The sequence below is a fragment of the Podarcis erhardii genome, assembly GCF_964252035.2.
Source record: "Podarcis erhardii genome assembly, chromosome: 5".
NCBI classification, from domain to species: Eukaryota; Metazoa; Chordata; class Lepidosauria; order Squamata; family Lacertidae; genus Podarcis; species Podarcis erhardii.
Window position 1 is genome coordinate 71,020,644 of NC_138509.1, and position 22,910 is coordinate 71,043,553.

The window sequence follows — 22,910 nt, forward strand, 5'->3', positions numbered from 1 at the left end:
TTTATCTACTTGCACTTGACATGCTTTCAAACCCCTAGGTGGGCAGGAGCTGGGACCGAACAATGGGAGCTCACTCCATCACGGGGATTCGAACCGCCGACCTTCTGATCGGCAAGCCCTAGGCTCAGTGGTTTAGACCACAGTGCCACCCGCGTCTCTGATAACTTGGTAGCTTGCCTTAGATTGGGATATTGGAAACTGGTTAATAATTATCCAATATGGTGGGATTCCAGAAGGATCTTATAACTGTGTCCTTTAGGCCTGCTGAAACTCTGCTTATTGCAAGGAGGCAATGACCACTCCCTTTACCCACTCAACCAATCAACTGCTGGATTTTTTTTATGAGCCAGGAAGGGCAAGGATCTAGAACATGTGGTAGCTCTCACATTTCCAAGCAGTGCCGGCCCACCCATGAGGCAAGGTAAGGTGACTGCCTTCAGCGGCATGATCCATAGGGGCAGCAGAGCCTGATGTAGATCTTCATTTCCCCATTGTTCCTGATGTAGTTCTCCACCCACCCCTTCTTCCCTGGTGGGGAGCAGGGCTTCATTTTGTGGTCCAGTGCCAAAATGTCTTGGACCAGCCCTGTTTCCAAGGATCCCATTCACATCCTTGGGTTGTACAAGTTGAAAAGTATCCATTAACACTGGACAACTCAGGGGGCAAAATTACCTGCACCAGACCTGTAAACTATAACATCCCAGTCAGAATGGAGCTGAGTGCTTTTGTCAGCAAAGTGCTGAGCAAATTGTTCACAGCAAGTGGTCTAACTGCTCCTCACGTGGACCAAAGTGTAAAATACCCTGAACCACTCAAAACAGCCATGCTAGATAGCTCCTTGATAACACAATGCAGGTAGGGGGAAAAAGACATTTCACTGCCTGCATTGCTGCAAAAGAAGAAGAAGAAGAAGAAGAAGAAGAAGAGGAGGAGGAGGAGGAGGAGGAGGAGTTTGGATTTGATATCCCGCTTTATCACTACCCTAAGGAGTCTCAAAGCGGCTAACATTCTCCTTTCCCTTTCTCCCCCACAACAAACACTCTGTGAGGTAAGTGGGGCTGAGAGACTTCAGAGAAGTGTGACTAGCCCAAGGTCACCCAGCAGCTGCATGTGGAGGAGTGGGGAAGCGAACCTGATTCACCAGATTACGAGTCTACCACTCTTAACCACTACACCACACTGGCCTTCAAATAACCCGTAGCTTGTACTCGGTTGGATTCATTCCAAGTTTTCTGCCAACATGAGTTTCATCATCACCAAGTCCCTAGAGAAACAGGGGGCTGGGCAGGCTCCACTCTCTGAGAGGGTATACTCAGGAATGACCATGTCCACCATTCTGGTCATTTCTCTATTCCAGAGGTCCACCAGGGCTTTGACAGAATTGCCTGCTAAGGTAACAGGAAACCCCTGAAGAGCCATCAGGAAACCATCCAGATTCATCAGCTTCATGGGGTGAACCATCTTAATCATTCTTCCACCCCTGAGAGTATACAATATACTACTGATGGCCTTCAAGTGTACAGTAGCTTCATAAGTAAGAACTCTGTCCCCAATTCTGTGAAAACGTGTCTCTCTGTTTTTAAAGTTGATTATAGCCCCCTCCCATGTTCATGAGAGCTCTTATTTGCAACAAGCTGGATACTTCACTGGAGACAAGAACCAAGTATGAAATTGGGTTTTCTTCCATCTAAGTAGAAAGGCCAACCAGAGCATTTTGTGCAGTGTAGTCACGTACCCTGGAGCTGAGTGCAGACAGATAAAATTAATTTGATAGGTGACTCACTTCTTGCCCTTGTTAGTTCACAATGATTCATTTGATCCAAGCAGATTTTCTAACTCCAGTAAATGCAGGCTAGCGAAAATATTGCCTGCAATATATTAGCACACTGGACAATGACAGTTGTTAAGGTGCCTGCCTGCCAGTTAGCGATGCCCCTCAGAGCACATTCAGAACAACTTCCTTTAAAACTGAGCTGCTTTTTTAAAAGGAGAAATGAATATGCAAAGTGTTCAAATCACCCCAAACAGATTACTAGCGAGAGAACCTGGGCACTGCTGATGTTGAAGCTGTCAGTTAAAATATGTGCCTAGCCTATCTGCGTTTCAATAAAGCCCCCCTAAAATAAATTCTGGCTATGCCCATGCTGGCATGGCAGGAACAAATATCCCTCAAAAATGCCTTACTTCTGATGGCAAAACACTTTGAGCCAGGCCTGCAATAGAAAGAGAAAGCTTTAACTCTTACATGGTTCATGGTGGGAGGGGGAGAAACACCCTCAAATCATGTGACAATATCGAACAGATAACAGGGAAATGCGACTAGTTACTAAATGACATCCAAAGGAAGGCTTCAGCCTAGGCAAATGCACTAAAATACATTCGGCACAACTGGAGCCAAATGTGATTAACCATCATCAGAAGACCACATAAAGTTATTAAACACAGCACGGCTTATCTTGTTGTTGTAATGTGCTTTTAGGGATGTTCTTCAGCTCCCCAGGAAAAAAAATTAGCCATGTATGAAAGAACAGGAACTGGGATTATAGAATATAAAATGCAGTTTGGGCCCAGAGGGCTGCAACTATTACAATCTGGGTAGCCATTTTAGGATATTTCCAGCAGATTCTTCTTCCCAGACACTGCTGGGGGCCAGGCAGTTATCCTATTACAGTATATTAGAAAGCAAGAGAGGTTAGCTGATTTTTTTTTGCATGCGGTTTGCTACAGTCTTGTCAACCAGCACAGCAATTAAATCCATCCATTAAGAAATCTAACAAACTGAGGATTGGTGGTTGTTTTTATCCCAGGCATGTTTCACTAACAATGAATTCCTTTTTTTAAAAAAAATAATATTTATTGAAGTTTCGAAAAGGTTACAAAAATATAAAAGAGAAAAAGAAAAGAGGAACAAAAAATAGAAAATACACACAAAAAGAAGTAAAAATAATATAAAAACAATTTAAAACAAAACACGTCATCCTTTCCATATCTTAACTTTCCTTTACTTGTTTCCCTGACCTCCTCACACCTCCCTTTTTTGTATTCTAGTTCAATTAGTAATTTCAGCAAATCCTTTCCATTTTTTCTTTTATCTTGATAATTCATCTAAATATATTATAACTTTGCATTTTCACCTAATAACACTCAATTTTCAATTAAATAAATTATCTTTAAAAACCTAACCTGTTAATTAAGTCAGCAAATCCTTCCATCTTTCACTACTATATTCTGTCATTCAATTTGCCTTAATTTATTTTAACCTTATCTTACCATAAAATACCATAAAACTTTAAGACTTAATACTTATTTGTACATAACTCCATATTATTTCTACTAAAGCCAAATAGTTTCCTTCCAACGTTTTTCCTAATATTCATTAATTTTACAATAATTTCCAAAATAAAACTTTAAAAATTTTCTTCCAATCTTCATCCAGCGTCTCTTTTTCCTGGTCTCGGGTTATGTCAGTCCTTATTGTCCTTTTCTTCTGGTCCATCAACCTGGTAATCTTATGTCCGAGGCTCTTAAGTCTCTTCCATGTCCCTTCTGCAGATCTTCTTCTTGTTTATACTTGCACTTTACCTTCTCTTTTGTTGATCTCTTTCTTAGTTTCTTTCCTTTCTCATTGAAGAGTAGATCTCGGGGATGTTCCAACTCGAAAATGTCTCCTTCTTTCCTCAGGAAATCAGCCCATTCCCATAGTTCCATTCCCCACAGTCAACAGCGTAGTCCAGAGGGTATTTAAAGACATGCTTCAAGGACCCTCCAAACTTAAGGGCCCCCACAACTCCAGATCTCCCCTGGCCTGCTCCAGGTTCAACCTTCAACAACAATGGCTTATGCTCCTGTGGGGCCTCAGGTTTCTCCATTTGTATTGCTTGAAGTTCAACAACAACTTCCTCCCCTGTCTTCTGCATTTGCACTTGCTCCATCAAATCAGGTTCTTGAGTTGGCTCCTGAGTAATTCCTGTATAAATATTCACTGTTTGTCCAAAGTTTTTAACTGCAACAGTCATCAAATCCATCTTCTCATGCAAGTGTTCTAACAGGGCGCTCGTCTTGCAAAGAGCAAGCACCAAAGTTTCTTCCAGACACATTTTTATTCAAGGTCACAGTCTGTTCCCAGGATCCTAATCACCACAGCTGGAAAAACCCCAGATCGACTCCAGCAACAATTTAACAAACTCCCTCTAGAAGAGGCAGTTTCTATTTGTATCCATCTTAAAAGCAAATACAACAAAAGAAAGTTACTTTCACTTTTCGAATTTTTAATTCCTTTTAAATGCAAAGGGCAACATTGAAGATAATTTGTATCTCTTCTTTAGCTGTCTGTCAAAAAATGTTTCTTTCATGGTCAATGAACTTCACCAAAAGTCTCTGTCTCTGACACCCCGTTCCCAGGTTTGAGACGGTGGAAATTTATCTTTCTTTACTCTCTCTCCTGCAGGTATAAACAAATCCCCCCTCTTTACTCCTGCTTCAAAGAGGGGTTTGGATGGTTAAAACAGGAGGAATTTTAGATCCTTATGAACAGCTTTTCAGACTTTAGCTTGCACAATTTTTGCTTCGGATTATTTACAAAAACGGAAGGCAGACTTCCTGTTTAGAGCCTTCCCGCTTGAGTGCCAAATTAAAATGTTTCTTAGCCCAATTTTCCATTCTACTGACGGGTACTTGTTTTAGAGTCCAATTGTCCACAGGAAAAAGTCAGCGCTCTCCGGCAACGGCTGTGCGGCTTCACTCCGTAAAAATAGCGGTCGATTCAAGACACCGCGCCACTCACCCCCACGTCACTTCGGACCCCCCAAAAAGGGGTTTCCTTGCGTGTAGGGGGGGGCGCTCCTGGTGTCAGCCGAATCCCACGTTCCCAGGCTTCCTCCGCCTGGGATTTTTAAGGGGTCCCCGCCTTCGCCGTGGCGGCAAGACCCGATTTTCGTGGAGCGGGTTCCTCTGGATCAGAGGAATTCCGCCATTGCAGATGGCGCTAACCCGGAAGTCCCACTAACAATGAATTCCTAATCACTGTCTACTCAGAAATGAGTACTGTTGAGTCCAATGGGTCTTACTCTCAGGAAAGTGGGGAATGGATTGCAATGTACATTTATTCTTTTTGTTGCCCCGTTAAACCACATAGGGTGCAATCTTAAAGCTTCATCTGCTGGGAGGGGCAAGCTAGGACCCAGTGAATCTCCAGCTGAGCAAGGGAGGGTTATGGCTAAGATAGGTTATGCTGGTGTAAATCCCAAACCCTGGTTTAGCCAAAGTTATGCTAAACCTGAGTTCCTCATTCAGCTCAGCCAGGGCTCAGCCAGCAAAACTGATCGGGGCAGATTTTAAACTAGCATAAGCCCTGGAAAGCAGGTGTTCCTTAGGGCTGGGGAGGAACCTGAAGGGGGACTTAGATGGGACCCTAAGCTTGTTCAGCTAGACCACGGGTGTCAAACACAAGGCCCGCGGGCCGAATCTGGGCCGCCAGACATCGTCATGTGGCCCGTGTAGCCGGCCGCCAGCCTTCACCTTTTATTCTCGCTTTTTTTTTTTTGACACAAGAAAGCCGCCTCTTCAGCGCATGCGCGGCAGCCTACAAGCCAGAGAACGTCTGCCCTCTAGCGGCGCCGGCCGTTCTACACAGGAAACCTCCACTTTACATGCATTCAGGAAACCTCCACTTGTTTTTATATTGAGCGCATGCCATCCTGTGATGTGACAGATCCAACGGCTGCCTGAACCCTTCTCTCCTGTACTGTAAGTCCTACAGATACAACCGGCCCTTTGAGGGTGACCAAACTGCTGATGCGGCCCCCGATCAATTTGAGTTAGACACCCCTGAGCTAGGCCATATGACCTGCTAACCTGGTATAAATCAAGCTGGTAAAAAGGGTGGTGAAACGGAAACTCTGGTGACAGAACTATTTGGTATGGTGATACCAGGAGGGTATGCAAGCCCCAGTCCAGTGGACCAGAGAAGACAAAGGTCTCCCTAGCCTGCTAGAATCTACAATTCAGTTTGCCAGATTGCCAGGGGCAACTGCTACAGATAAACTGTCTTTGCATTGCAATTCCAGCACATTAGACATTCCAAGACACCACTGGCAGGCTTAGCTATAAAATCCATCTTAGGATAGACAGTTAGAATGAAAAACATTGTTTCATGCCAGCCCCTATCTCCAAGTGGTGAGAGATTTTTAGGGGTTCCAATGCTTACCTGGGGTTTGGTTGTCTTGGAATGAGGGTCAGCAGAGACTGTGATGCCTGCAGGTGATACGGTTTTATTGACACATATGTACAAGCTAAGCATAAGATCATGAGTAGGCAAACTAAGGTGTGTGGGCCAGATCAGGCCCAATTGCCTTCTGGATCCATCCCGCAGACAGTTTGGGGATCGCCACGTGGATCGCCAGTGCACACATTCTTTCCCTCCTCCCTCCCTCCCTCCTCCTGGCTTCTCCCCTAGAAGCGGAAGGGGGCTGGGCTTTGTTGATGCCAGCAGCAGCAGCAGCACTCAAGCGGCTGCCATTTTAAGCAGCCCCTCTCTGGAGCCCTTTCACGCACTGCTCATCGTTCCTCCGCCGCCAGCCCCTGTCGCGCACAAGACACAGGTAAGCCACCGGGGCTCGTGGTGCTCTTGCATCACCCCCCCCCCCAAAAAATATAGTCTGGCCGCCCATAAGGTCTGAGGGACAGTGGACCAGCCCCCTTGCTGAAAAAGTTTGCTGATCCCTGCATAAGATGGAGATGTTCGCAGTATTAACTCCCCAACATATCTTGTTTCTCCATTAATCACAGATTTGGATCCAGCACAGATCAAGCATGTCTCCAGCTTTCAGCCTGCTTCAGTTCAGCTCTCTCTCTCACTCTCCAGCTATTGTTCTCCTACCTAGCAACTAGGTGAGGCAAGACCCACCCATTAGCCTGGAGGGCACCATCACTTAGTTGCAACCTAGCTCATTCTTTAAGTGGCCAGCTAAGGTCTTATAAAAAACTTTTCTGACCAGTTCTTCAAACTCCTCTGTTGGATGCTCTCACTGGGTACAGAATTCCAAGAACTGGAACAGAATCAGGACATTCTAGACTGACACCCCCCACACACACACACACAAACCCACAACAATATGAAAGTACATCTGGGAAGAAAAAGATCAAATTATCATTTATAGCTAGCCATTCTTTCTCAGTATGCACCTTACTACACTTTCAGTCATTGCCCTACTGTGAGGAAATCAATGTGAAAATACTTGCAAAATGTCCAACAATTGAGAATATGTATGAAGTGCCTGTGTGCATTTTTAAAATCTTTTGCTGAGAGGCCTATTAAACATGCTGTTTGTAGTCTGTTGCTTACTAGGTGTGCATATCAGGCTGCAAGAATAAGGTCAGTCTGCAAAAATGAGGTCTGAGGTAAAGCTTATGATGTCACAAAGGCAAAGGTACTCCCTGAATACCCTGTTCCTGCAGGAAAGGGATATTAGGACATCTCCCTCTCATATCGTATGCCATAAGGTTGCTAATCCACTCTGTTACTTTCCTCTTCATCTTAGCTTTCAAATAAACACCTCTCCCTGGTGTGATAGAAAAGTTGTTCTGGAAAGGAAACCATACTTTCTGAATAAAACAATAGATGGATCTGCCTATTTCCATTCTGTGTCATTTTTCACGTGTTCACTCATACGTCTGTTGGGTGTCATGACTCTCTTAGAGTCTGTGGGCTCGGCCCTAGGACGGAAGGCTCTGGAGGAGGAATAAGATAGAGAGGAAGAGGTTTGAAGAGATGGAAGTCATTCATTCCCTCCATCTGATCTCATCCAGTTTTAATAATAATAATAATAATAATAATAATAATAATAATAATAATAATTTTTATTTATACCCTGCCCTCCCCAGCCAAGGCCAGGCTCAGGGCGGCTAACAAGCAATAATAAAAACAAGTTGAATGACTACAACTTAAAAACAAAAATTAAAATACAACATTAAAATATTGAAACATTAAAATATTAAAATGTAGCCTCATCTCGTGCTTGGACCCAGAACTTGTGGACCTTAGCCTCATCCCTAGACTGGGATCTGGGACTGTAATACTGTGGCTGTTTCCCTCATGCTGAACCTGTGCCGTTTCTTCCTTAATAAAGGTCTTGTTCTTACCCGCATGGCAATAAGAACATTGTCATGTTTTGGGTGCAGGAACCAGGACAGTAGGTTGTATTCAGCTAAGACCTACTCTGAGTTCACCCATTGAAATGAATGACCCTAATTTAGGCAGGCCCAGTACCTTCAGTGAATCTACTCTGAGTAGAACTAGTGTGACATACCACCCATTATGTTCCATTTTCTATGGACTGGGGGGGGGGGGAGGGCACCGTACCAAAAATTTCATTTACCCGGTAAATTGTTCACAATTTCTCACTAAAGGCATTTCTCATTAAAATACACGATTTCTTTATATTCTCCTCTAAAAATACGCATTTGTGTACATATTACTCCCTTCAAAAAATATATGAGTTTTGTATGGATTTCCTTGGAGAAAAACTGAACAAAATTTGGGGAAGTACACAGTACTGTTGATAACTATGCTGCATTCCACATACAAATCCAGGAATTGCAGATTAGGTTGTTTCTCCCTAAAATGCAGACTCTCCACCATGCCTGTCTCTGTGAGATATTATTATACAATTGTGCAATGTCTTGCTTAATTGAGGCCTTTGTTCTTTTATTTATACCCCTGCAGCAAATTGAATGTGTGCATGGAACTCATTTGGCAGGGAAGATGTGCTTAAAAGCAGCTGTGCGCATCCATTTGAAAGGTAGTAAAAGCCCACATCCTTTCTCATCTTTTTGCCTCTATCCAAATTGAGTTGATTTTTCTGTTCCACAACATATGCAGAGGTTGCAAAAGTGGGAAATGAAGGAAGTGCAAACAAAGCTGACTCAGCATCTTCTAATGTCTGGTTTGCTCCAAGCTATTAAAGCAGACGACAAAAATTAATTATGGCTCGAGAAAAATCATAATTGTACATGTAAACGGCATTTGACAGGGTTCCAACTATATTGCCACTTGCTTCCTGGCTAGGAAGAGAAATGAGAAAACGTTACTGCAGAAGATGTTTTATAGATGATATAGATATAGATAAAATGTGTGTGTGTGTAGTGTATATGTTTGTCTATGATGTGAAGTGATTTGAAAATCAAATTTTTTCAAGGTGGTGTGTGTGCAGAGGCACGTCTTAGAGTCTACACAATGACCATCCATCACTTTACCAACTCCATCCATCATGCCCTTTTCCAGTGTATGTGTCCCTGCAAAATGGTTTCTGCTTTTCACCATTACTGAGGACTTGTATAAAAGACCTTATCATTCCAGTAGCCTGATGCGTATTTCAATCAAGTGACCTAGAGATCTGTAGGCAAGGAAATCTGCAGCCTCATTTTCTCAGAACATGCTTGACTTCCCATTTGGGCTACCTAACCTATGTTTTATGCCATGTACTTTGATATTTTTTGTAGGTTTTTTTTTTAGCTTTTTCCATTATTATTATTAAGGATTTTTCTTTTGTAATTTTGGTTGTTTATATTTATCTGTATTTGTTTAAAGCAAAATAAAAGTATAAAAAATATTTTTTTAAAAAAATGCAATGCATAAATATATTAAGTAGAATATTAGCGACAAACCAGTTACACCACAGCCTTTTTCACATTCACAGGAGATAGGCTTTGCTTCTAAATCTTGTGCTTGCTTGAAACCTCCTTCCAATTCCTTGGCTTCATTTGCTGTCTAGAATTATTTTAAAGGTAGAAAGAAAGAGTTAAATTCAATTTCAGTACAGCCATACAGCCAAATTATCATCTTCCTAGGGAAGGTATTGATTTAAATCCCCTGCGGCACAAAAGTCAACACCATCTTCATTTTTTAAACAGTAAATCTATCTGTATTAAATATATAACCATACCTGTTCCATATTTTTACAATACAGTGTCATTTTAATCACATACTGAACTCTCTGTTCTAATAAATATCAGCTCAGCTCACAATTTTATATATATCTAAAATGACTGAGCTTTATTGCTAACTACCTCTCAGCTTTGTGATGGTGGCAACACAGTAAAATACTTGTTTGAAACTGATACACAGAACATTCAGGCAAGGTAGGAAAAATGCACAGTTATTGATTTTTTTGGGGGGGGGTTCCTAGTACTCTTATTTTTAAAGGTGTTTCACTGAAATAAAAGTAGTGAGCGCTGGGGTTTTTGTTTTTAAAAAACACCACAGTCAATATTTCCACAAAGAGCTAAAAGATCACGTCAAAGATCCCCACACATATTATTTACTTGTAATGGAATTGTGGTTTGGAAAACAACTAGGGACCACTTCTAAATTTAACTTTGTAGATGGACCTAAGCACTTCAGAAACTACAAAAATGGTCTGCTTCAGCCTTAGCATTGTATTGATCGAAATAATACAATATTCATCAAGAATATGTGGTTTGGAAAAGGGAGCTAAGAAGGAAGAGTGCTTAGGCTGTGTAATAATGAACCATGCCTCATGGAGAAAGTTTACGATTTATCTGGAAAATATATGTGATGAACAGACAACGCTAGTCGGTTTTAAAGAGGCTTTGTGAGGAGAAAGGGTGTTGTAAGAGGGGAAAGAGCTGTAAAGATTTACTAACTAGCAATACAATTATAAAGGAAATGTGAATTTAATTTTAAAATTATGAGGATTGTGGAGGGAGCTGGGGGAAGTCTAAAAGAATTTATGTATTATATTGGAAAGTATGTGTTATTTAATTTTGTAAAAGAAAAACTTTTCTAAAAAATTAATAAAAAAAAAAAAATGAACCATGCCTCATCTAAAGGAATGTTCATGTAAAGAGAGGCTACATCTAAAGGAGCTAATACTATAGTATCAGTAACTCTGGTATGCTCTATAACCCTGGTGAAGTGAGATGTGTCTTGCAGATAGGCAGGTGAGTCCTCCGTAAAAGGTTGCAAAAACGAATCTAAATATTCCGCAATGGGTTCCAGAATAGACCTGGAGTCCGATACTATAGGTCTACCTGGGGGAGAACATATGTCCTTGCGGATTTTGGGTAAACAATAAAAAATAGGCTTGCGAGGATAAGGCTAATTCCCAAATCTTTGAAATTTAAGGAGGCTCATCTCTGTGCCCCACTACTATAGGAAGCTCATTATGTCACAGTGTGCAATGCACTTTTGTCATAAGCCGGGTCCACTGTCAATAGTTAAAAGTCCCAGCGATGGCTGATTAGCCTGTTCTGTCATTCTTAGCTTCCATTTTAAAAAAAGAAATAAAGACAGGTGTACGATAGTTTATTGTTTTATTATGCATTTTATCATTTATGTTATATACCCTGCCCTGGTATTTATATAGATGCTGAGTGGGCTCTCTCTATTTTTTTAATAAATAGAATAAATCACATAAGGGAGTGTTGGGGTAAGTGTGGCAGAGCGGAATAACACCGCCATACTTGCAAAATACTTGAGTTCAGCTTAAGCTGCTGGAGCAGAAGTTACTGAACCAGAGGATTGGCACCATTCAATCTAATGTAGCTCAACTGAGGTAATAGGATGTGCCTTCAAGAAGTGTTCCATAGGCTTCCCTGGGGAAATCACAACGGATGCAACACGTTAGCATTGCAAATATAATAGATTTTAGATAGTAGGATTCACTTTTAAATGCTACTTAGAGAATAGGAGCAGGCTTCTAATATCTGGTCCTTTCATTTCTGCTAATAACATTTTTGTGGGGGTCTTACTAAGTCAAATAGTTTCCCTTTAAAAAAAATTATGGTTGAAATAGCAAGTCCTGGGTGGGAAATTTCCCATGTGATGTATCCTGCACTCCTTTGTGCATTATTGCGTTCAGCAGCAGAGTAGGAAAGGAATTCCTTATCCTGTGCAAAACCATCCTTTCTTGCTGAGAACATCACAACACCATCTGCTGCTGTGAAACACTGCTTAGTGCTTAGTGCTGCTGGCTTCTCCTGACTCATATAATAAATACCCTGCTCCTGTTGTTCTATTGCCATGTTTCATTGTGGAGCACTTAATGAGCTCTTATTTGGGTGTTAAAAATGCTACATTTCATGCGCTTCATTTTAAAATAATCCCAAGCAACCCTTTGGGTCAGTTTTGCAAGTTGAGAAGGTTTTAATTGATGATCATGATGATATGCCAATAACGTTATCATATGCTACTTTGCTGATTTAGTGGCTGATGCATTAACCCTTCCTTCCTTTATATATGTCCCCAGGATAACAACAGACAGACAGATGCCACCACATTATCATGGCAAGTTCCAAGACGGCATTCATTCCAGAAATACCCTTCAGCCATGAATCATGCAAAGAAGAAACCACATGATCGAGCTTTGCTGTTTAGTTGGTTCTTTCCCAAGACCACCATGTGTTGACTTGGACTTTCTGCATAGGGGAATCCTACTCAAGATCAACTGATGTGAATACTTGGAAGTATACACACGAGCAGCTACTTACACATTGCCATCTGGAGGTGAGCCAAGCAATATGCATGCTCTGCACTGTCACCCTGCTTCCATTCCAGTAATGGTAAGACATCTCTTTCATGTGTGAAGGCAAGGCCAGGTGTGCTATTAGACAGACTGAGACACCTGCCTCAGGTGGCAGGAGCTGGGGGCAGGTAGAGATGGCCAAATGTTGAAGGACAGAACAGAGTGTGCCCTGTGCTCTGCCCTGTACTCCCTAACCTAGGCTGCTGCTCTCAGGTGTGGTGGAGGACACTGCCCTGTTTTTATTTTCTCTCTTTAACAAAATTTATATACCACTTGAGAGTAAGAAACCCACTGAGCAGTTTACCAAAATATAAAATTAAGCATTAAAATTATAGATTAAAAAACCAGTTAACAGTATGTTAAAAGCCTTCGAATGGCTATTAAAATCAACAGACACATGTCAACGTTCTGCAGAACTGGATAGGCTTTCTTAAGCAAAAATGTTTTAAGCTGGACAAAAAATACAGTGAATGCACCTGCCTGGTGTCAACAGGCAAGGATTCCAATGTGTAGGTGCTATCACCCTAAAATATTGATATTTTACAAGTGCAGAAAAGCTATTATGTGGCGTCTGTAATATGGAATAAGGCGATCACACAAATCAACTACTCTTAAGCTGTTAAAGGCTTTATATTCTAATAGTAACACCTTGAACTTGGCCCAACAGCAAATGAGAGACCAGTGCATGTATCTGAGCTGAGGTGTTAAATGCAGATACAGTGGTACCTCTGGTTACAATGCTTCTGGTTACGAACGCTTCGGGTTACGAGCTCTGCTAACCCGGAAGTAGCTGCTCCTGGTTGCAAACTTTGTGCCAGGATGTGAACGGAAATTGTGTGCTGGAGGTACACGCACAGCGGGTTCACAAAAAAGACAGCAAACACAGACAACAATATATATAATCAAAATAAAAACAACAACCCAATAACATCTCCCCTCACAAAAAAGAGCCACATTTTACAAGGGCATAGCATGTCAATCAGATCAACCAAAGGCCTGGTTAAAAAGGAACGTTTTTGCCTGGTGCCTAAAGGTGTATAATGAAGGTGCCAGGCGAACTTCCCTGAGGAGAGCATTCCACAGATGGGGAGCCACTGCAGAGAAGGCCCGTTCTCGTGTTGCCACGCTCCGGACCTCTTGAGGAGGAGGCACACAAAGAAGGGAATAATCTGTGTCATCCAACAATACTTGCAGCTGCCCTACCACAACTCTCTCCAACAACTTCCCAAAGAAGGGGGTGAGATTCCATAGTTATTGCAGTCCAAGGAGTCCAAGGCTGGTTTCCTTAGGAGAGACAACACCCACTACCTCTATCAAGGTAATAGCCACCATTGCTTCACCCAGCATAGAGCTAACCATGTTTTGGACCCAACCAGTTAACATGCTGCCCATGCTGAAGTAAGAATAAATTGCCAATGTGGAATGGGGTGCCATCTTGTCCTTCAGCTTTGGCAGCAAAATGTATCGGGGCAGCTCTGTGTGAAAGGAACTACTGTTAAATTGTTCGTAGAATAGATCCACACGGATTTTTTTCAGAATGAGTGGCAAGATGGACTTCAAAAAGAGCTGGTCCACATAGACTTGCTCATCACCTGATGTCTGTAACATCAAGGGTTGTAGCCAACAAATTTTACTCAGAGTAGACCTACTGAAATTAACAGACCTAAGTTCATTAATTTCACTGGATGTACTCTGAGTAGGACTAGCTTTGGCTATCACCCCAAATAATTGATCCTCTTTGTGAGTTGTTGACCACTGCAGATATAACATTAACAAATGAAACAGCCATGAGAAATCACATTCTGCTGACAGACTTTTGCCTCCAATGTAGCACTGTGCTTGTCAACGGAGAAAGTTTCCACATTCAGCTGTCAGTTATCAAATCTGCAATATTCCAGTATAGGGAAATCAAATCATGGGCGTGAATGTGCAAAGCAGACCAAAGATCATAAGACTCACATTCAGACATCTTATAAAAATGAAGCAGGGAGGGAATGCTGTTTGCACCAAACCTTTAGAAATTGAGTTCTGATGACAGCCAGAAGGAAAAAATAACCACGAACAAAGCAAAAGGTTGTATATATAATTGTTTCCATCGCCAGGCAGAATTCTGTTTGATGTTGTTAATACAGATGCTGCAGCCGGTACCTTTATACACCGGTGTCCTTGAAAATAAAGTTGTTATAGCAACAGGCTGAACTGTTATACCGATTTAATTCTGCAGCTATACTGTAAGAGCTATAAATAATTAGCAATTATTTGGTACCACAGACCACAGACAGACTTTAAAAGCCCATGCAATATCTCTGTGCGTCAAACTGTGAAATAATGGACACACCATCATTTGCTTCCGCAACTGAATAAGAGAGGGATGCATTATTTATGTACACAAACAAACAAAAAGTGGGAAATCCTTTATTTTTCCTTAGCAAAAGGAACATGCAATCTATTAAACATGCATATATAAATCTAGGTTTTCAAGATTGTCATTCATTGTTGACATGCATCCCTTTTTCATCCTTTTTGTGTCGGGAGATAATTATGACCCTGTCAATAAGCTATCAGGCGTCGTTGCTCAAAGAGATTCTAAATCAATCTCATCTGAATTTGAAAAATAAAATTGAAAAATAAAATCGAGTTAGATCTTTTAGTAACCAAGTGAAGACTTTCATTGTGCATTGCAGGATAAGAAGGCTTAAGATCAATGTCCATGTCTGAATTTAGAAACAAACAAGTTTTAAGAATGCAAAGCAATCATGGAAACATGGTTAGAGGCAACTTTCTCCAGGTGGCAACATCTGAAAAGATTGTGCTGTGAAGGTAGTGTTAAAAGTAACATTAACAATTCACAAATGATGTTTCAGATGATTGAGAATGTTATAGTTCAGAAAACACCGAACTGCTGAGTCCCCTATAATAACATAGAAAAAAATGATGTACTGAAAAACAATTGTTAAAAAAAAAGGCGTAATGCCATATGGCAAATACAGTCAAAACTTTGTGCAAAGGATCCAGACAGAAAGCATATTAGAAACAGTCACAACTGCGAACTAGATGTCATTCCCTATTTTTATGAGACAGAAGGCTGGGCTTTTAGGGGAATTTGACATTTTGCTGAAGAGCAAAGTGTTTTGTTTTCTTCTTAAATACTGGAATATTATTCATAAATTATTATTTTCATAGAAAACATCAGATAGTAAGTTATGGGTTGACTAAAATCAGAGAGTAAGTTCTGAACTGTCCAGCACAAGATACTGGCTGAGCAATCCAAACACTCTTTGTTCTGGGCAGGTGGTGGTTGGATTGGGCAGAGGTGTCTTTCTGCCAGCCCTGTGGGCCTCCACCATCATCTGCCTGCTGGTACAGAGATCCCTATTTCCACCTGTTGAACAGGTGAACAGAGGTGCTGCTGGCCTCCTGGCAGCAACCAGCAGAAAGCCCTGGAATGGATCTGTTGGAGCCAGTGGAATCATCCCTGAAGCCATTGCATGACTGTATCAGATCCTGCCAGGCCTGAATTGCTGTGCTGGCTCCAGCTTGATGCAAACATCTGCTTCTACCCTGTCCACTGTGCACAGCAGGGCTAAGAACGCAGCAGTGTCCCTCTCATTTATAAAGCCCTGCTGGAGTAATATTATTGCTCCCCAAAAGCATTACGAGGCTCATTAATTCCTTTCTCAGGAAATAGCTACCAGTTTCTCTACTCATAGAGCAGATGATCGTGGTACAGAACAGCCTTCCTCAATCTGATGCCTTCTGGAAATTCCTGGACCACAACTCCCATCATCTCTTACCTCTGGAATTTGGGTGGCACCAGGTTGAGGAAGGTATGTCTAGAACTTCCAGGTACAAGCTCAGCTGAGAGCTGTACAGTGGTACCTCAGGTTAAGTACTTAATTCGTTCCAGAGGTCCGTTCTTAACCTGAAACTGTTCTTAACCTGAAGCACCACTTTAGCTAATGGGGCCTCCTGGTGCCACCATGCAATTTCTGTTCTCATCCTGAAGCAAAGTTCTAAACCCAAGGTACTATTTCTGGGTTAGCGGAGTCTGTAACCTGAAGCGTCTGTAACCCGAGTTACCACTGTATTGCCAAAATGCACCTGTATGTTTTTGGTGCTTTTTCAACTACTCCCTCAAAATTTCTCAGTCTATACATAAAGGGCCAACTCATGCATGACAGGGTCAGCTGCTACTTTTCTCTGTGCAATATTCAATATCTCCCAAGCAAACTGCAGCAGAAGTTTGTTTGTGGGCCATACATTACTACTCTCAACAAAATATCTGTGCACACAGAGAGAAAAAGTGTTCATTTGCCTGTGCGAGATCAGACCCAGACCATTTCTTGCTAACCCGTCACAATCATCAACCTGAAATAGGCTTCTGCCTACAAGTGTTTGCACTGTAAGAAATCAGAATTTATCTGAAAAGAGCAACAAAACTTTGAGTTTATTAAATCTCAAATTAACACGGATCTTCTTCTGCAATGTATCCAGCAGGGGGCAATAATAATTTCATTAAATTCTGCATTCTGAAATGGAGAGAAACCAGTAAATTAACTTGCCTGCAAATATTTCAAAACACTTCTGGTGCTTTCATTCAAAACTTTAATGAAAAAATGCCCTTATTTTTCATTATTCTTATCACCTGAAGAAGCAGAAGTATCAGAGATTTGCCCATTTTGTTGCTGTAATTTGTATGCCAAATCAAATTCAGTCATTCGCTAAAAGATTTAGTGATGTTGATGCTGCTGGAATTTTATGTCCATAATTAAATCTAGATTATTATTTTTGCCAACTTCAGCATTTGGACTTCTCTTTCCTTTGTATATTCCTTTCAAAACCATAACTGATTGAAAATAATGATTCACAAATGTACTCTGTTGGCTAAATAAAAACTTGGCAACCATGCAAGCGGAACCTGGAGTCTCAGGCTATCTTTAAATGCAGCCTTTTGCAAAGCCACAAGCATACTGAAATGAAAATCAAATGCAGTTTTCAATCAACAGTGTATTTTCTTTGTTGTTGAAGCTGTATCAGTTATGTTGCCGCACTTTTCCTGATATCAATAATCTAAATCGGTTCACAAATCTTCCTATGTCTGAGGCAGCATACGCTCTACACCTTTGAAGCACATTCTCACTGCAAAGAATTCTGGGCACTGTAGTTTACCCCTTGCCGAGTTACATTTCCTAGCATCCCTTAACAAACTACAGCATCCAGGATTCTTTGAGAGGAAGGTGTGCTCCACATGTGCAGACACATCTTGAGAAGGATTGATACCTATTTTTTATCTCCAAGTTACTGAAGAAAAAATAAGTGGACCTTCAAATTGTCCTAAGTATATCTAGTTTTCCTGGGATAGCCACTGCCAACATTTCATTTTCTATTCATGGGTTGCCTTTTTAAAAGAATTGTATAAGCAACCTACAATTATTTTATGTATTAGTTTCATACAATGTACATGCTGTGTTAAATATAATTGGTTTAATTCAGACTGAAATGGGGAATGGCTCGATGTATATTGCTGAAAGGGTTTAACTGGGATATTGAAACTGAAGCTTTAGAAAAGCAAGGAGAGCTCCTTCTGAGCTTTTTGCCTTTTATTGTAACATATTTTGGCCCCAATATATTTGTTCCTAGGTTCAGCCCTTGCCTGGTTCAATCCCTGGCATCTCCACGTTTGGCTAAGAAAGACCCCTTTCTGAAAGTAAACCTGGCTAGTGGCATTCAATGAATGTAGACAATACTAAGCTAGGCAAATCAGTGGTAGTTGTGGTATAAGGCAGCTTCCAATGTTTGTGAGAAGAAAAGAGGACATCTACAGGCACATGAGGTACCTTGGGTTAAGAACTTAATTCGTTCTGGAGGTCCGTTCTTAACCTGAAACTGTTCTTAACCTGAGGTAGCACTTTAGCTAATGGGGCCTCCAGCTGCCGCTGCGCCACCGCTGCGCGATTTCTGTTCTCATCCTGAAGCAAAGTTGTTAACCTGAAGCACTTTTTCTGGGTTAGCGGAGTCTGTAACCTGAAGCGTCTGTAACCTGAAGTGTCTGTAACCTGAGGTACCACTATACTGGAAAAGATTGAAGACTCTCACGCACTATTGTAGCAGTAGCAAGTGCTGATTACTGCAGATAGTTGCTGAACATTCCACACAATCCACGAATGGAACTATGAAATTACACATATCCATTCCCTCCACCTACTTTAATACACATTAATTCTGATAGCCATATGCTCCATAGTGCCAGTGGCGGAGCTTCATGCTCCGGCACTGGGGGGTGGAGAGCAGGTGGGGGCAGGGCTGGTGCACGTCCTGGGCGCGTGGCGTGCATCCTGCAGGGGCGTGGTGCCCAGCATGGGTGGGTGGGACAGCCGCGATGGCACCCCACCAGAATCGTGCTGCTGGGAGCAGTACACTCCCCCCACATTCCTCTTCCTCCACCATGACATGGTGCTTTGTGTCCTGATTCTTTTGCCTTATTGAAAAAAGTTAGAGAACAGCTTCTTCTTTTCTGGACATGGCACATAGTTGTACAAACCTATAACGATTCCATTTGCATTTGTGCAGTGCTTTTTTCTTAAAAAAATGCTTAAGGGTACTCTCATTTTGACTCAAGAAAATCACCGTTTTATAGTTCAAATTGGGGGAAATAAATACAGTAAATAGACAAAAGTACAAAAAACACGCATTACCTCATATTACACAGCTGACAGCTCAAAGTACCGGTAACTTTCACATTGGCATGAGGTTGTGTGCACTAACATCTTCCCAGTTCCTCTGCTTGAAATACTGCCCCTCAATGAGGCCAAACTTTTGTCAGTAAAACACCTCACATCCACATTCCACACTGCTTCACACATTAAATGCTCTCTTCCACCTGAGACTCAGGAAATACCAGGAAAGGAAAGGAAGCTGCCATTGGAGCTGGTAACAACGAAACTGAACAATCACCGTGCTAGATTCCTTTTTTTTTTTTTTTTTAATTTCGCCACAAGCCAGTTATCCCTGTGGTAACTTTTCTGACACCTCCTGCTTAAAACCCAAAAAGCCAGAAGGATCGTGAGGCCCCGCTTTCACGGTCTGTATTCGTACTGAAAATCAAGATCAAGCGAGCTTTTGCCCTTCTGCTCCGCGGGAGGTTTCTGTCCTCCCTGAGCTCGCCTTAGGACACCTGCGTTACGGTTTGACAGGTGTACCGCCCCAGTCAAACTCCCCACCTGACGCTGTCCCCGGAGCGGGTTGCGCCCGGCACGCGCCGGGCGCTTGCAGCCAGAAGCGAGAGCCCCTCGGGGCTCGCCCCCCCGCCTCACCGGGTAAGTGAAAAAACGATCAGATGCTAGATTCCAACTCCTACTTTACACATTAAATGCTCGCTTCCGCCTGAGACTCAGGAAACACTGTGACAGGAAATGAGGCCGCCATTGGGGGTAGCAACGGAACTGACAATTCACTGTCAGTTTAGGGGTATGCGTCCCCCTGCATCTCCCCAGAAAAAAGCACTGCATTTGTGCCTGTTTAATATTAGTGTGTATGTAAATCTGCCCCTCTGGTGAAATGAATAGGGGAGGTCTGCAAGCACAGGAGTTCCTTGTATGCAGCAGATCATATCTGGGGTGTCAATCAGATGTGCTGCTTGGTCATTAAGTCTAATTGTCATTTTACACATTAGCAGAATCTCTTAAATATTTAAATGCTTCCTTAAAATGGGGGGAAAAGAAAACTATAGAGCCATAAATCTCTCTAAAGTGCAAGCAGAACATATCCTGTGGGACGAGTGAATAATTTCTCTAATAAATAAGAACTCAGTCTCAGACAATTGGTTTTCAAAATATACTTAGTGCCAAAATAATAGTTAATTGGCGGTGATGATGCATAGCTGTTTGTTTGTTACAAGACTCTTCCAGGCCTTCCCAGGAGAACTCAGGATGGAAGATGATACTGGAAGCAGCTGACAAGAGCTTCTTCATGCTAAAAGCTCAGACATCAACATCAGGAAATCAAATGGCTTTATTCTGTTTGTGACTGATCAGGTTGCTTGAGATGATTCCTCCTTAATACCTGAAGGATAAAAGAATCAAGATGCCAAACACATATGGTCTAATTGGTGCACACGCATGTTGAAGGAACAATACAGAAAGGATGCAATGCAGTAAAGATATTTCCATGTAGGGCAACTGAGCCAATGTTAATCTGCTGCACTCATTCTGAACACAGCCCCATCTCTTTGATTCTGTTAACGTCTTCCATTCATTTGATCTCTCATCCAAGGAACTGAAGACAGCCCCCCAAATGTATCTCACAGCAACCAACTGAGGAAAGTTTGGCTGAAAAAGACTGTTACTAGACCATGGTAATAACCCACAAGGAGCTTGGAGATAGAACCCCATGTGATAAGAATCCCATTTTTTAAATGAACATATCATTTCTATTTAAACCTGGAGAATGCTGTCCAAGTGTAACCTACAGGGTCAATCCAATACATTTTACTACCTGAGGCAAAGGAGAAAGAGGGTGTCCACTCCCAGAAGCCAACTCAACTGGCAGTCGAATCTCACTTCAACACTGGTGATGCGATATCATCCCCTACCACTCCTGAGGCAACAGGCCAGGTTAGGGCCCCCTGAAAAGGCCATCTGGCAACAGAAGGGAATGGCTGGGGACTTCGGAGAAAGATCTAGAGCTGCTGTTCCTGCTCCTGAGCAGTTGACACCTGAGACGGTTGCTTCACTCTGCCTAATGGGAGGGCAGGCCCTCGTAACCTATCAGAATGCTATTAGCTGTTGTTCTTTGGAATTAATCCAATTAACTTTGATGACATAGCCTAGTTCCCTCCCTCTCCTCCAAATTCTGAAAATAGTACCCTTAGGGGCTTACACCTGTAGTCTAGCTTACTGGCTATTTTTACAGTTTACATTGTTTTGTGCATTATGTTATTAATTCTTGCAAACTGCCTTGTAAGGGTTCCACCCCAAAATGAACATATTAAATAAATAAGCAACATAGCATTGTATTCATAAACATTAGTATGAGAAACTCCGCTTTGAATTTGTGGTGAGATATTAGATTTATTTTGCAACACATATCAGAGCAAAATATTTTCAAATTTTATTTTAATGTGCTAAAGCTGATGGCAGTTCTAGGCTTATTCTGATGTCAGACAACTGTTATGTAGCGCTATCCCATCTCTTAATCTTCCAGGACTCAGCTTCCTTAAAATCTGAAGTCAAATCAAACCAACCTTTAAGAACTGACAATATTAATAGGGGGAAAGAAACAAGTCATGGATTGTGATGGAAGACAAATGTCAAGCAACACCAGGTCAGATATATTTAAATGTTTAAATATGATCATACCTGTCTGCCTCATCTCAGAAACATTTTTCAGCTGTTTCTGGACCTAAAATATAACAAATGATGTGATTTTTCACATTTAAATGGCAAGCAATGCCACCAAGACAGAACATCCAGTGCCTCTGTGATTCTGGTTGCTAAGTACCCAGTGTTTATCACTTTGACTTAAGGTGGAAGTTTGTGAATCCAAAGATTTCCACTGTCTTCGCGAGAAAGCCATGTAAGATCTCTGGCCTCAGAGAATCAGAGCTTCTCTTATTAAGTTAGAGGGTTAGATACTGGCCCAGATTCCCTCCATCTCCCTCCCCCCACCCCCTGGTAAGCAGCTATTGATGCAGCTCTGCCCCAAGAGAGTCACAGGAATGGAATGGTAAATCTCTAGAATATTTGCAGGGGGTTGGCAAGGTTTTCTGACTCACAGTTGTTTAAGAAAAGCAACAGCAATAGAACTTTTCTCTCCAAAATCAGGTTGTTACAATGAAGAAAGCTAGGCAGGAATGGACTTCCGTATGAAAGCACTGTGATCTCAGTTCAATTCTGCTGCATAAAAGAAATTCCTAGGCCCAGAATGTGCTCACAGGAACTTTGTTTTTCTGTTCTAACTGTTTGTCTTCCAAACCCTGGCTCTGACTGTTAGATCTTAGTGTTCTACCCCTGCCATGGTTTTTTAAAAATATAAAGTAAATAAATAAACAATACATCACAAATTGCTGCAGAATGTGGAGAAACAAATTTAAGACTGGAAAAATGAGAAACTAGGAGAATCAAAACTCAGAGATCCTTCCATCCAGGGCTTTTTTTTTTCAGCTGGAACTCAGTTCCAGCACCTCTCAGGTGGGTACTATTGCAATTATAAGAGAACAAGGGGGGTATTTGTGGTGAGTTCAGGCACCTCTGTTTCTAGAAAAATAGCACTGCTTCCATCCTTCCATTAATGTCAGGAGCTTTTCACTTGGCTGGGAAGCTTGTGACATTGGCCCAAGGGCTCTGCAAAGTCCCTAGGCGAGCCCCAGAT

General features: G+C 41.8%; 1 long non-coding RNA gene across 1 annotated transcript; it reads right to left on the bottom strand.

Annotated features, from left to right (window-relative positions):
- Window positions 1-20,361: 20,361 nt before the first annotated feature.
- LOC309342003 lies at window positions 20,362-22,009 on the bottom strand. Its single transcript, XR_014156649.1, has 2 exons — window positions 21,899-22,009; window positions 20,362-20,603 (listed from the first exon to the last, which is right to left on the bottom strand). It is a non-coding gene; the product is annotated as an uncharacterized lncRNA (long non-coding RNA).
- Between the last annotated feature and the right edge of the window lie 901 nt (window positions 22,010-22,910).